Here is a 15,668-nt window from a genome sequence, read left to right as displayed (position 1 = left end):
CTATGCCTAATATAGCCCAAGGCCCCCAAAAAATACACATGTAAATGACCCTAAGCCCAAGTGCCTAGGCCCCATCCCCCATGTGTATGTGCATACCAAATCTACTTCATTACAAACCATCCCCTCCTACGCTGATTTCGTCCTCGAAATCAGTCGTGCACAAAACAAATACAATGGCTATATAAAAATCCAAATACATGACCAAGTGTCACCATCACAGAGCACCAATACTAATACATGAATCTCATGACCCCCGAGGTCAAATGGAAAAGATAAAGGACTCCTATCGTCATCGATGATGAGGCTAGTTGGGTATCCTCCAAAATCAAATGGAAAAGATAGGAATGTCACCCTAAAGATGAAGTAATCCATACAACTACATCTACCTGGATAAAAGAGAAATCCAAGCCATGTAGACTCCAAAGCAATGGCCTCGAACCACCTAGATTGAATGGAAAATGTAGAGAGCCAATGTCAATGTCATGGCTAGTCAATCCTCCTAGGTCAAACGTATAGATATGTTGCACATCACGGACCTTCGATGTCGATATAGTAGCTCGTGGGTTGAAGGGAAAACTCGTAAGTCCATCCTCATGACCATAATGCAAATCTGACATCCGTGCTGTCCACCAAATGTAACCATCACTCATGGTCGGAATGTGGAATGGTCCTGGCGCAAAAGAATCATTATGTAGGCCAAGACAAAGGTGTGTCACAAGTGCATTTTGAATGTTGTGCCACATAATCATCCACCATACATCTCAAGTGGCATATCTCAAGTGGCATATCTCAAGTGGCATAGAATGCACCCAAAGATTAATATCTCATGTCCAAAGAATATAGGATCATGTAGACACCCATGGGAGCCAAATAGACTCATCTCAAGGTCGGTCTCATATAAGATCAAATGGGAACACATGCCATCATCACCCCACATAGCTCCACTCGAAAAGTGGAAGGCATGATCCATTGCATCTATATGTGCATGAGTGTGATCCGACCCATGAACTATATCCTCATGTACAAGACCCTCTATGTGTATACGATAATCCAAGATATCAATAGAATCATCAGCATCATCATAGTCCATCACTAAAAAATGAAGAGGTATCCTCACATGAAAGATAAATGGTATCATCTCCTAAATCATCATCTGTGGCATCCCCAAGGCCTCCAAAGTCATCCTCATAATCATGGTCTATCTCCATCAATGATGCCCCTATGTGACCTACATCCCATGACAAATCTATCTCCAAATAGTATAGGATCTAAGGAGATGTCTAGATCAAATGCAAATTGTTAGATCACTGTAGCACCATGGCTCACCACCCAGCCACAGAGGAAGAATGAGGATTGCCCCTCATCCCCCAAGCTATATAGTGTGTGGCCTGCCGTCCACACTAGCCTAGCCGCCCATGACTCCGCATGGGCGTCCTCTCCCACTGAACCCCGGATGGCCACATCCTCGGTGCTCCGGTCGAGGCGTTGACGCTAAAGCCTCGTCTGGCCATCCAATCTGCCGTCGGTCACAGGCGTTACAGCCTACGTGACATTACCCCCTCCTTAAGAAGAGTTTTCATCCTCAAAAACAAACTGGGGAAACCTCTTGGAAATTGCATTACGGCGTTCCCAAGTAGCTAACTCCTCATCCCTGTCTGTCCATTTAACATGTACTTCCTGGTACACTTTATGTCGGGTTTGTTTGTCACGATACCCTAGAATCTTTTCAGGTTCATGTGGTATCTTTGGTGGCTCGATCAAGTCCACCAAAATCTCTGGAGAAACTGCGTTCTCTCTAACCCGTGAACTGATTTCTTCAGTTTACTGACATGGAAGATAGGATGGACTTGAGAACTCTCCGGTAACTCAAGTTTATATGCTACGTCCCCAATCTTCTTAAGGATTTTAAAAGGACTACAATATCTCGAAGAAAGTTTATCACACTTTCCCGTTTTCATGGTTTCTGACCTCGCAGGAACCTTGAGGAATACAAAGTCACCTTCTGCAAAGGTCACCTTTCTACGTCCTTTATCCGCATAAGTTTTAGCGCGATCTGAGTGCTACGAATGCTCTCACGTGCGGCTCTGAGCATACCATTCATATCTTCAAGGAAATCCTTGACAGATTGAATCTTCTCCTTTTCTAGGCCTACAGCCATCGGAGATCTCGACTGGAATCCATACATTAACATGAATGGTGTAAATCCAGTCTCGCTGAGTGTTTGGAGCTGTTATAGGCAAACTCCAATAAGGGCAAGTACTCTTCCCAATTAGATTGCTTCTTACTAACATAAGAACACAACGTATCCTCTAGAATTTGGTTAACTCTTTCAGTTTGACCATCAGACTCCGGATGATCTGCCGTACTCATACTCAGAGTAGTATCCAACTTTTTGAAGACTTTCCTCCAAAAATGACTGTTGAACTTTCTATCTCTATCCGACACTATATCTGCAGGTAGGCCATATAACTTGTAGAGATGTTCAATAAAGAGTTTTGCCAACTTTGGTGTTTTAACAGTTTTCTTCGTGGTGATAAACTTTGCCATTTTAGTTAACTTGTCCACTACCATCCACACCGAGTCATTCCCTCGACTCGTCTTGGGTAAACCGATAATGAAATCCATGGAAATGCTTTCCCATTTCTCCTGAGGAATCTCCAGCGGATGGAGTAGTCCTCCAACCTTAAGACGTTCGTGTTTATTGACCTGGCACTTATTGCATTTCAGCACATAAGTCTGGACGTCCTTAAACAAACTAGGCTAATAAAACTATCTTTTTACTAGTGCATAGGTCTTCTGAATCCCAGGACGATCGGCACTTGGACTATCATGACTTTCTTTAAGAATTTGGGCCCGAAAGTCACCAATAGTTGGTACACATACTCTGCCCTTGTAGAGTAAGTACCCGTCATCAATGGAGTAATTAGCATATTTCTCCCCCCGAGCGACAAAGTTTATCACCCCCCTTTGAAGCCGTGGTAGTCAAAGGTGATGAAGGGCCTACGTCAGAGCTCTCCGGCTCCAAACTATACCCAGAAGACACGGCTAGTCTCTCCGAACTAACTCTTGCTTCCCTTCCCGTTGCATCTTCGGCCAGTCTCTCCGAACTAGCAATCCGTGCCAACAATGAGGGAGGTGGTCGCGTATGTGAAGAAGAAGTGCGTACGCATACAGCGTGCCAGACCTCTGTAAAAGATGGATCGTGCTCACATAAACCACGTAGTGACTCCAAGAAATCATTCTTGAAGACTATGAAACTAAGTTCATTAATCTGTGGCATGCGACTAAGTGCATCTTTCTGGTAATGTATCTGAAGGTCAAACTCCTGTAGAATCTCCGCCCACCGAGCTTTTCTACCCTTCAGTTCACTTTGACTTGAAAGCCATTTCAGACTTTCATGGTCCGTCCGGACCTCAAAAGGAGCACCATATAAATAGTGTCTCCACTTTTTCAGTGCATGAACTATCGCTAGTAACTCTCGCTCGTAAGCCGGATAGTTACGCTGCGCACGATTTAACTTTTTACTCTCAAATACAATTGGGCGTCCCCTTTGCATAAGTACGGCCCCAATGGCCTCATTACTAGCCTCTGTAGACAAATGGCTCGTTTGGATCGACAATAGTCAAAACAGGTGCAGCTGCTATGGTCACCTTGAGCTTATCAAAGCTCTTTTGTTGGGCTTCCCCCCAACTAATGTTTTTTGTTTTTGACCGTAACTGGTTAGTCAACGGGACTACGATCTTCGCGTAGTCCACATATTGTCGGTAGAACCCCGACATGCCAAGAAAAATCTACAGTTCCTTAAGATTCTTTGGCACTGGCCATTTAAGAATAGCCTCTACTTTTTCTGACTCCATCCGCGTACCATCGGCGGATATAATGTGGCCAAGGTAGTGAATTTCTATTTCAAAAAATTCACATTTGCTCTTCTTTGCAAATATTTTGTGCTCTCGCGACAACAACTCGAACACTAGATGCAAATGCTCTATGTATTCTTTCTGTGTCTTACTGTACACAAGAATATCATCTAGGAAAACTACTATGAATTTTCCCAGATATGGACGTAAAATGCTGTCCATCAGCGTCATAAACGTCGCTGGAGCATTGGTTAGCCCAAATGGCATAACCAAAAATTCAAAATGCCCGAAACGAGTCCTAAATGATGTCTTCGCAACATCTTCTGCTTTAATTCTAACCTGATGATACCCTGATCTCAGGTCTACTTTTGTAAAGTATCTCGATCCATAGAGTTGATCAAACAACTCATCCATGCGTGGCATCGGATACTTGTTCTTAATCGTTATCTAATTAAGAGCCCTATAGTCTATGCACATCCGCATAGATCCGTCTTTCTTCTTTACTAGAAGAATAGGCGATTCCCACGGACTTGAACTAGGCCGAATGAAGCCTTTGTTCAAATATTCCATCAATTGTTTTTCCACCTCCTGTGCCTCGGAGTGGCTTAATCTATAAGCAGGTTTGCTTATAGGTTTTAATCCTGGCATAACTTCGATGCCATGGTCTACTTCTTTAGATGGTGGTAAGCCATCTGGCAAATCATCGGGAAAAACATCCTAAAATTCCTCTAATAAATTCATTAAAGTATCTATGTACTTTTTCTTTAATGTCTCTTTCGCCTTGGATTTTTTCTTGTTTGAATCGCATGCATGCCAAACAAGGTTTTCAAACAGTGGGTCTCATCCAATGCTATTTTGTTTTCCTTATTTGTCTACGCAAACATCATCTATAGTTTCATCTACAAAAACAAAATTTAAAAGAGGGTAACAAGCATATACCTCTGCTATCTGGCCTCTGCAAACCGCTGTGCACAGCTCCATGGAGGAAATAAGTGGTGTGGTGGGGACTGTACGGTCGCCCTGTAGGGTAATGACTCTACCTCCATGCTCGTACTCAAGGTAATCATCTTTGAGGTCTCTTTTAAAGCCTCGCAATGTCTGGAATGCATCGATCCCCTTTAGCTTGAGTACTATCTCCCTATAGTCTGAGATGTACTGAGTCAGGGATTTGTTCTCCATCGAGCACTTGTCCCATAACTCCCAGCTTCTCTCCACCTCATTAACAGGAAAAAACTCTTTTCGAAAAATCATTTCAAACTCCGTCCAAGTGGTAGGACGAGTTGTCAAACTCATCCACCACTTGTACGCTTTGTCGGTTAATGAGAGGCTAGCCTCTACGGGTTGCACCTGGTTAGGCTGCTTCGCAGTGCGTGCAAGTCTGACCACTTCGCTAGAAACATGTTGACCGAGTCCTTGTTTCTCTCCTTCTCCTCGCCACCAAAACTAGGTGGCTTCAAGTCTTTCAATAACGAGACGAAGCTGTCTCTACGAATGGCCTTGCGGGCAAATCGGCCTGTACTCCTGCAACCACTGGGCGAGGCTACGCTCACCCATGCCGCAGGAGCTCGTGTACCACGAGGAGTCGAAGTACTAGCCGAGGCGGCTGTCAGTGCGTCTAACCGTGTGTGGAGATGCTCTGTAGCATCGTGACTAAGTCAGCTTGGACTTTACCCATATTGTTCAGTTTTGCATTAAGATATTTAAAAAGTCCACTAGAGAGCTCCGTCTCTATCAGGACCTCGACAGGGTCCAATAGGTCATAATTGTCGTCGTCATATTCCAAGAGGTCTCGTCCTCGGTCCCCTCGGTGACGTCGGTTTTCATGTCATCTGGCTCATCGACCAGAAAGGGGTCATCTGCTACTGCGACCACTGCGGGCTCACAGGGTTCTAAGGCGGGGTCAACAGAGACGAGGAGGGCACTGGGGTGGATCACGCGTGATCGACAACCGCACTCCTCCGGACCGGACAATGGTCAGGCGAATACAGCCTGACAATTCGATCGGGGTCAAAAACCTACGACCGACCGAGGATAAGAGACCTGAAAACCCTAGAGAAGTAGAAAGCGGTGGAGACACACTACGCCTAGTAGACATATTTTAATTCTTGCACAAATAAAAATGCGAGAACTCGAAAATTATTAAAAAAAACACTAATAAAATGAGTAGTGGGGAGAGAGAATAGTCACCCCCCTTACGGTCACCTGCGACTATCGTCGACTGCCAATTTGTGTTGCGCTGTGAGCCTCTACAAGCGTCGCTATCCAGGATGCTCAAATCCGAGAGAAAGGTGCCTGCAACTCATTAAAAAAAATATTCCCCGCGGGAACCTATGCCTGAACCACCCTGGATTATCCCTCCACTGCCGAGAGAGGCTGGCTGCCTGTGGGCTGGCCCCGCTTATGAGCTGGGCCGCCGGCACTAGCCTGGCTGGCCACCTATGGGCTTGCCGTCGGCTATGCTGGCCACCGGCGCTGGCCTGGCTGGCCGCCTGTGGGCTGGCCATCGGCGCGGCTGCACCAGGTAGACCGCCTGTCACACTGGGCAACTGGCTGCGCGGCTGGGTGCGACTATTCTCCAGCTAGAGAGCTCCCCCTGGCTGGTCGTATTCCCCCCCACACACAGTGGGCTATTACCCAGTCGACCAGCGCGAGCGTATGATGTTACTGCTGTCAACGCAAGAGAGCTGTGCTTAGTTTTCCTCTCCTCGCCTGTGCACCCGTCTGCTAGTTAGTGTTCGCTGCAGCAGCCGTCGAGAGAGAGAGAGAGAGAGAGAGAGAGAGAGAGAGAGAGAGAGAGAGAGAGAGAGAGAGAGAGAGAGAGAGGCAGCTCTCGTCTTCTTCTCCCCACACCCACACACAGACTCTGCGGATGAAGATAGTGGCTTCCCCACTCTATGCTGTTGAGAGATATACCAGGGAGAGCAAGAGAGCAAAAACTTGCTATGCCTACAAATGATTTTCTTTGCTCATCTATGGCCGCCTCCCTCCACACAGTCAATTGTGCTCTGTAGAGAGATAATGATAAGATTTTTATTGAATGGTTGAAAACCATTGAGTGGGCTCTGGTCCCCAGTGTCACGCACAGACCCTGACCAAATGGAACTAACGCTCTGATACCAATGTTAGATCACCATAGCACCACTACGGGGGCTACCACAGGAGGGGACTGGCTCACCACCTAGCCACTCCACAGAGGAAGAATGAGGATTGCGCCTCATCCCCCAGACGATATAGTGTGTGGCCTGCCGTCCACACTAGCCTGGCCGCCCATGACTCCACATGGGCGTCCTCTCCCACTGAACCCCGGGATGGCCACGTCCTCGGCGCTCCGGCCAAGGCGTTGACGCTAAAGCCCCGTCTGGCCATCCGGTCTGCCCGTCAGTCTCACAGGCGTTACAGCCTATGTGACACAAATCTATCAAGATCTATGCCATACGATCTACTATGGATATGATCATCATCCATCAAATCACTGATTGTGTCATCCTCACAATCTCTACAATCATCATCATGATCATGGTATGTGTCCCCATCAATGCAATCCATGTATAACCTATATCCCAAGATAGGTCAACCTCTCTAATCACTGGATCTAGGAAAATGCCCAAATCAAATACAAAGCTCTCTAGACCCATACGCATAATCCTACCTTTCCTACAAGGTCTAACCTGAAAAAAATCATCACTACTCACATGCACTATCCTTGACTGCTCAAATACATGAACTCTATCCACAGGAATGCTATGAATACTAGGAGTAGTGGTCGTATCAGCGATATCTCCACAAATAGAAATCCTAGAAGAATAGCATGATGCATCTAACACTAGGAACTCAAGTCTATGCATAGGTGTATCTGTCACTCATATGCAGAGTATCACTATCCTCAAGAATGTCACCACAATCAACTCTAGAGTATCCTCATGATCCGTAGGAAAGATGATAGGCATAGAAGTGTTAATTCTCAGTATACTCACTACCATCTCTGCCCTCAAGATCATGCCCACATGATCTGGCTCACACACATCACTATCACATACATCATCATCATGTGCATATGTATTAGTGGCATCATGTGCACGTATATCACTATGATCATGTGCATGTGTGCAATACATCAATATCATCGTGTGCATGTGTGTGCAATACATCAATATCATCGTGTGTGTGCGTGTACAATACATCATCATCTCCATGATAATACAATGAATGAGTTGGTATAAGTAATGAGAATCAATGAGATGATGGTTAGTCAATGTCATGGGTGAGTTGTAGAAGCTATCAAGGCCCATGAAAACACCACTGTGATAGTGACGAAAGTGTAAGAAAACTAGAAACAAGGATCTGATACTGTCATGAGACAAGACTCCATGAATGCTCCCCATGAATGACTATCAATATCATCATCATCCATAGTTGCATCACAAACATCATCATCATCCTCGGTGGAATGATATGGATCAAACCCATACTCCTCCCAAAAGTGCTGGTATGTGCAAAGGGTCCCAAATCGACCAATGAAATCTAAGTAGACACCATAGCTCCTCGTCTGATCCTATGCAAAGGGATATAAGGATGCATGCATGTACATAGCATGATAACGATGTACATAGCCTTGCGCTCATCAAAATGTACATCGTTTGCAAAGGAATATAAGGATGCATGAATGTACATAACCCTGCACTCATCAAAATAGCATGATAATGATGCTTGCTCATCCAAACTAGACATCTGATAATCATGATATGCATATAGCTCGCTTGCATGGCATACATACACAATGTTACACCTTGGTGCCATATGAACATCCAAATGCTCAAAGTGTGAGGCGCGTGTGAAAAAACTCACCAAATTCCCAAATGTGCCCACAATACACTAGGCATGTAGCTAGTAATGCATAAAACTCATACCGTGTGTGAAAAAGCCCAAATAATGCATCAACATGTGTATCACACCTCACACACATGAGAAATCACCAAGGAAGCTCAAGGCATGTGTATAAGACCCACAATGCACAAAAGCATGTGAACAAGGGCTAGAAAATCCCCAAGTGTGTGAAACAAGCTCATAAGCTCGTAAAAGCATGAAGCATGTGAAAGCTCTCCACAGCGTGAACATTCTACAAAGCACATAATTCACATTGCATGTGAATAAGTCTAAGGTGTGTGTATGAACTCACAAAAATTTCCCAAAATGTGCTCGAGTGTGTACAAAATCCCAATGGAATAGGCTGCGTGCAAAACACCCCTAAGGCAAATAAATGTGTTGTGGTTTGAATGGAAAAATATTGGGGACTGGACTATTTTGTATGGGGGTGTGAAAGGTGGGCTTAGTGGTGTCATGACTATTGTAAAAAATAGCTTATACCCTATTATCATAATAGCTAATCACCCTAATGGGAGGATTTTGGTAGTAGAACTTGATTTGGAAGGAGAGAATATCTAGATAGTTAATTTATATGGAGCTCACAACCATAAAGTAAGGAGTGGGATGTGGGAATGGATAGTCAGCTTGAATTGCCAGGGGCACTACATCCTCATGGGAGACTTTAATATGGTACAGAAACAAAGGGATAGGTGTCGGGGGAGTACTGTGATGATGGGACATGAGAGGTAAAATGGGAAGGTTTAAGAGGTAAGTTAGGTCTAAGAGATGGTTGGGAGATGGGACATTAGAGCTCTGACCCGGGACATACCTATTTTAGTTTGCAATACTTTGGTTCTTACTCTAGAATTGATAGGGTTTTCTTCAACCAACAAGGCACTTGGATTCCTCACTCTTAAAATGTGCATCAACTCTAGCACTGCTCTTTCTGACCATATTCCCCTTAAGTGGGGATGGCATGGGCTTGGTGGAGAAGAAGTTGAATTGAATAAGTTTCCCTGTAGGAAACTAAGGGTTAATAATCTGCTTTTAAAAGATGAGTTGTTTGTCCCCATCAAACTCAAGAAGCCATAGAGAGACTCAAAGGAAGAGGATATGTGCAAGGGTCTTGGAGATTGTTTGCTAATGAAATGCAAGGCATAATCAGGGGAGTTGGGAAATTAAGGGCTGAGGAGGGTAGATAGGAAAGAAAGAGATGGGGTGATCTCTTGGAATCTCTTTAGAAGCAGAGGCAGGTGGGAAAATTAACTGCCGAAGAGACTAATTGGTATTTTAAGTGCCAGGCACAGTGACCTGATGAGAAGTGTTCTAAGAAGGAAGAGGCCAAGTACAAATGGAAAACCTTTACCAATAAAAGGAAACTTGATGGGTATCTGTTTAAACTAACTAAAAAGTTAAGAGGCAAAGAGGTTATAGGTAGGATATTGGATGACAATGGGCAGGAACTGAAAGGGATGAGTCTAATAGCTAGGAAATGGGTGGAGTATCTATGTGCCACTCTTAGTCTCAAGGAGGATTAGTCAGCTAGAAGGGCCCAAGCTGAATCCAAGATTCTGGAATAGGTTAATAGGAGTCTGGATTCTGATAGAGCCAAATATTGAAATGGGGGAATGCTAGGAGGCTCTTCTAAGACTGGGGAGAGAAAATTCTCCTGGTTGTGATGGGTTGTTTATGGAGTTTTTCATTGCCTTCTAGCCCTCTCTTAAGGAGTTTGTGTGGAGAATGTGCAATGAAGCCTTTAAATCAGGCAGTCTGGATAGAGATTTAAAGGAAGGGCTAGTGAAACTGATCCCTAAGCAGAATGCTTGTGACAAGTTTAATCATTGGAGGCCTATCACTTTATTGACTGTCATATACAAAATCTTAGCCAAAGTCATTGCTATTAGAATAACCCTTGCTCTTCAAGAGATGATTTATGAGAAAAAGCATGGCTTTATCAAGGGGAGATCCATCTATGACAACATTTATGCTACTATGTTGGGTAGAGATGTGGCCTTGAAGACTAAACAGAAATGTATTCTTCTGCAACTAGATTTGGAGAAGACATATGATAGGGTGAGTGAGAATGGCAAGCGTCTATTTACTCTTATTTCACATTATTGTGCTCCCTCTTGGTTAATACCCATGGTGCCTTTGGTAGGACTATTTTGCCGCTCTCACTTTCAATTGGCCATGCACTTTGAAGGAGTCCAATGTTTTATAAGTCATCCCTTGTACCCTTTGTATCTCTTTTACCAATTAAATGGTCCCAAATATTTGTTGCCACATTCTTGAAGATATGCATGGGATCTAAGAGATGATTGATCTTCATGTCACACCAATATGGAAGTCGAAAGAAGATTGAGTGTCTAGACATCCCATTTGGTGGTGGATTGGGAGTGCTTCTCCATGCCTCAAACCAATCTCTACCTCTCATCTCACAAGTGGTGAGACATCATGTGGCAAATACTTGGGATGTGGAGGGAGAAATCAATGATGTTTGTCATACACCACCTTCTTAAGTGTAGAGGGGCTTTTCGAAACAAGTGATGGTCGGCAAATCAGACATGCATGATGTCCGGAGGTTGCCAAACCTATTTTAATTGAGATGATTGAGATAGAGATATAAACTTAAAGTTTAAAGACTAAACTCTTCTACATATAAGGTTCAAGTAGATACCTGAGCACTCTGAGAACTCGGGATAGTCATGTATCGTCCAAAGCAAAACTCATTTCACCTCCACCTCACGCCTATTTATTGGCCTTGAAACGTCATGTACTTTGATACCTCGCCATAGTGTCTGAAGCTCCTCAATCAAAGGCATGAGGTACACATCCATGTTTGCCAAGCATGATATGACCTTTCTTGATTGCCGCCCATGGAGGGAGGTTGTAGTTCACTAATACAATAGGCCAAGTAGACCATAATGTGGACTTGAAGCCAGATGGGTTAATACCATATGCATGCCCAAGCCAAGATGTAAGTGACAAGGCTCATCTTTAAACTCTGGCCATTGATGCTCCACATGTTGCCATGCCGGTGAATCAGCACGATCCTCATGATGCCATCGGTCAAGCGATGAGTAGCATGCCACATCATAAGTTCTGCAATCCCCTTACATTTAAACATGTGTTGAAAGCGAGGAATGATAGGAGAGTGTCTCAAAACCTTTCGGGGAACTTTATCACCTTGCAAATCATCCCTATAGCGGCTCTCCCCACATTGTAGACATTATGTTGCATCTTTATTAACCCCTCTAAATAGCATGCAATCATTGGGTCATGCATGTATTTTTGTGTAATCCATACCTAGCATAGAGACCATTTTACGACACCCATCTCGTGAGTTCGGTAATAGATTTTGAGGGAGGAAGAATCTTCTTGAGAAGCCTACAACATAGGGTAAGAAATCATATGTCAAAATATTAGCAAGGAGCGTATATAGAACATGAAATGTTTTCAATAGAATGAGGCAGTCTTACCGAAGAAGACTTGTGACACATGGTGGAGGCACCTCATTCATTGGTTAGGGAAGATGAGTCTCAGCCATGCTTTCCATATGAAGCTTTGCCACCTTCTGCACTCTACCCGATGTCACCGAATGGTGTGGCATATTACCTAGAACTCTCCTATGGTTCTCCTCTATGTCATCATCCACACTTGGTCGTGCCACTGCCTCATGAAGACCATATGTTCAGACATGCTCAATTGTTATACGACGTTGTCGTATATACTGGCCCTTGCATCGATCACACATATCAAATTTTTTCTCTCAACCATGCCTTGGATCCAACTTCCAGCCCTTGTTTGATGATCATTGTTAGACATCTTTAACATGGCCAAAACTGATTTAGGGTTCATACAAAACACACAACAACATCCAGTACTCTAAATAGAAATTTACCCAGGTTTTTGCTGCTCGCAAGCAGCGAAAATACGTTGCCCAGTAGTGAAATTCCATTGCTCACCAAAATGAAACTAGCAGTGACCTGCGAAACTGTGACTCCTACCTAAATCGCTGCCGACGGGTGTCAATACCTATCTACTTCCCCATTGTTGCATATGCACAGTTATGCTTATAGCTCGAGTTTTCCTCCCACCTCAACTCATCCCTTAAGAGTGTTGAATCAATCAAGTCTCCCTCTCCAAGATAAGCACTTCTTGCGTTCTTCCCTCTTTCATCCTTTTATGTCTTTTTCCAAGCTTTCATGGAAAGCTTGGAAATAGTTATATGTGAGCTTCTCTCCTTTTCCCTCTCTGTTATGGCTTACCCTAAGCCTCTCTGTTATGGCTTACCCTAACCCTCCTTGAAACACATCCAAAAAGAGATTACCTGGTGAACCGCGCAACTGTCATGTGATGAGGATCTTTCCAATGGCCGAGCTCATAACCCTTGAGGTCTCCAAGCTCTACAACTCCTTGAGAATAAATTCCACCGCGTCCTCCCGCGAGCGTTGTCATACATTCGCGTTGCACTACAAGTTCTCGTCCCTCCTCACTTCACTTCACTCACACACACTCACTAGCATGCATTAGGGAGAGAGATTAGCAAGAGCAAGACTCGCTTGCACAATGGGAGAGTATGTTGTTTTATGAGAGAAATTAGCTTATATACATGGCTATAAGTGTTCATACTCACTTAAACTATGGCCGACCGAGCACTTTAGGCTCATAAGAGGCCTAATACTATTACAATGACTACTCTCATAATATATCCATGAAGTACATCACTTAGGACTTCATCCTAACTTGCTACCACATGCTCTTGAAGTGGGAATCGCCATAAATACTCCGTCACACCATTACAGGCGCACGTCCAAGTTGTAGCTTTGGACACTATTACTTCATATCTTGAATGTATGACCCTTTGGTGTATCTACCGTGACTCCTTGATGTAAGATAATGGCGGTAGCTCTTGTTAATCCTAGAATTGGATTAACATTCCCCCCTTCCTTAATGACAATCGCGTCCGCGTGATCGCATTGAAGACCTTTGTGTGGGGAGAATGAACAAGCTTTTGTCGTTGGCTTTGATGTTGAATGATGTTCTTTGTTCCTCTAGAGGAAATAAGAAAAGCTAGTTAATGAATGAAGAGGTTAGTTGTGTATTGGGAATTCCTAACGGGGTGGGAGGTTTTTGTGTGAGCCCTTTTTTTTTGCTCACTTTGTTTTTGGCAATCATCGGCAAGGTTACATGTTATTTTTATTAGTGGGGACACTAAGAGATGTTAATAATGGGAGAGAAGAGAGAGAAGGATCCGGAGGAACATAGACTTAATCATCAAAACGAGATGGTGATTCTCAGTTCCTCATTTGATTCATTGAAGTGACATTCATCATTTGAAGTAATTGGCTTGTGATGATGTCCCTTTGTGTGGCAGGATTCTTATCAAATGTTGTTGAGTAGGATCTGATCCTGTCTTCTTCTGCCCATGTGCTTTTTATGGTTTTATACATATTTAAGTGCTCTTAGAAGCAAATTTACATGAAGAACATGAATTGAGTCACTTAGACTCTTATTGAACTGCTCTGTGTGTTGAAGCAGCCACTTGTTGGTGAGAATCGAAAGAATTACGTCGGCTTGCGAGGCTAATATAGAGATCTTCACTTGGGATTGAAAATCATTGAGTTGTGAAGATTGTGACATTGTTTGGAGAGGTTTGTAATTTGAAGGAAAATTTCAGGCAATGGGTTGTACCATTGACCAGGCTTTCGCCCACCATGGCCCCCCCATCCAGAGATATACCTAGAAGTTGTTGATGGTGAGGCTTTAATGCAAATGTTCTCCAGTACATGAGTATGGATATGTACTCATGGAGCAGTTGCTATATTAATTTAGCCAAAAAGAATAGTAAGCAATAAGCTTAACAAATATATAGTGGCTATTGTGTGATATGGCATATTCCGTGAGATGAGGCTTAAATCGTGAAAGTGCAGATTCTTAAGCCGTGAGATGGAACTCCTTGAATTGTAATTCTGGGAGATGGAATTCCGTGAATTTATAGATTTTGATCCCTTTTTTTTAAATGGGTCATCTAGGTCATGATTTGCAAAAGCAATAGCTTCTTATGCATTCATTTCTTACTTCCAGAGGGGTGACAAGAGCATTGTTATTCTGTTCTTGATGTGTTCCTAAGTCTCCATATTACTTCTTGAATTTGTTGCTGAAACGATGTCGAGATAGTAGGGAAGACTATTGATTGTTTACTTAAACAGACAAGCTCTTGTGTTGGTGTTGGATGCACGAGAGTGGTTGAGGGATTTGCTTGCTGTTGCTTGGGCCTCCATTCTTGTCGAAGGTGAAGTTGTTGGGGTTGAAGTCGATGGTGAGATTTTCTTCACATTGTTCGATTTTGGCAACCATATGATGGAATTACTATCATAGTATCCTTGTTATTGAAGTACATGCACGGGCACTCATCTTTGATGAACACTGTAATTTGGTGGCCGTTGTGCTTAGTGTTGAGGCTTTCTTGTTTGTGCAAGCTTAGGGGGCTTTGTGATGCACTTGGGAACCCAAGCTTTGGTATTTCTTTGATAGTACCCTTGTGCTTGCAATAGTTGGTACCCACACTTGTTGCATTAGTGGATTTATTTGAGGAACTCGTATATGATTTTGTGGACGGTGTTGTGGAGTATTCTTCTTCCTTGGCCTTCGAGTGCTGCGTTGTAGAAGAGGTTTTGACTGTCAAGGAACCCAAATTTGATTGGCACCTTCATAGTAGCCTTGAGCTACAAGTACCTGCTTTTCCACCCACATTTTGATACTATTAAGATATCGTGATTGTGGGAGTCTTGCTGGTGGGGTTTTCTTTAGGGTTGATGTGGAAGGTTTGGGGCCCTCCTTGACTTTGGTTGAGGCTGCAGGTTTGAGACTCATGGGCATTATTGATAATGATGAGGTTAGAGTATTTCGTGGAGTGGTTGTCAATGTCGAGGCCTTTGAGCATAT

This window comes from Cibotium barometz, chromosome 39, assembly GCF_041138505.1.
Source record: "Cibotium barometz isolate CiBa-2024 chromosome 39, ASM4113850v1, whole genome shotgun sequence".
In the NCBI taxonomy this organism is placed as follows: domain Eukaryota; kingdom Viridiplantae; phylum Streptophyta; class Polypodiopsida; order Cyatheales; family Cibotiaceae; genus Cibotium; species Cibotium barometz.
Note: the sequence above shows the minus strand (reverse complement) of the source record.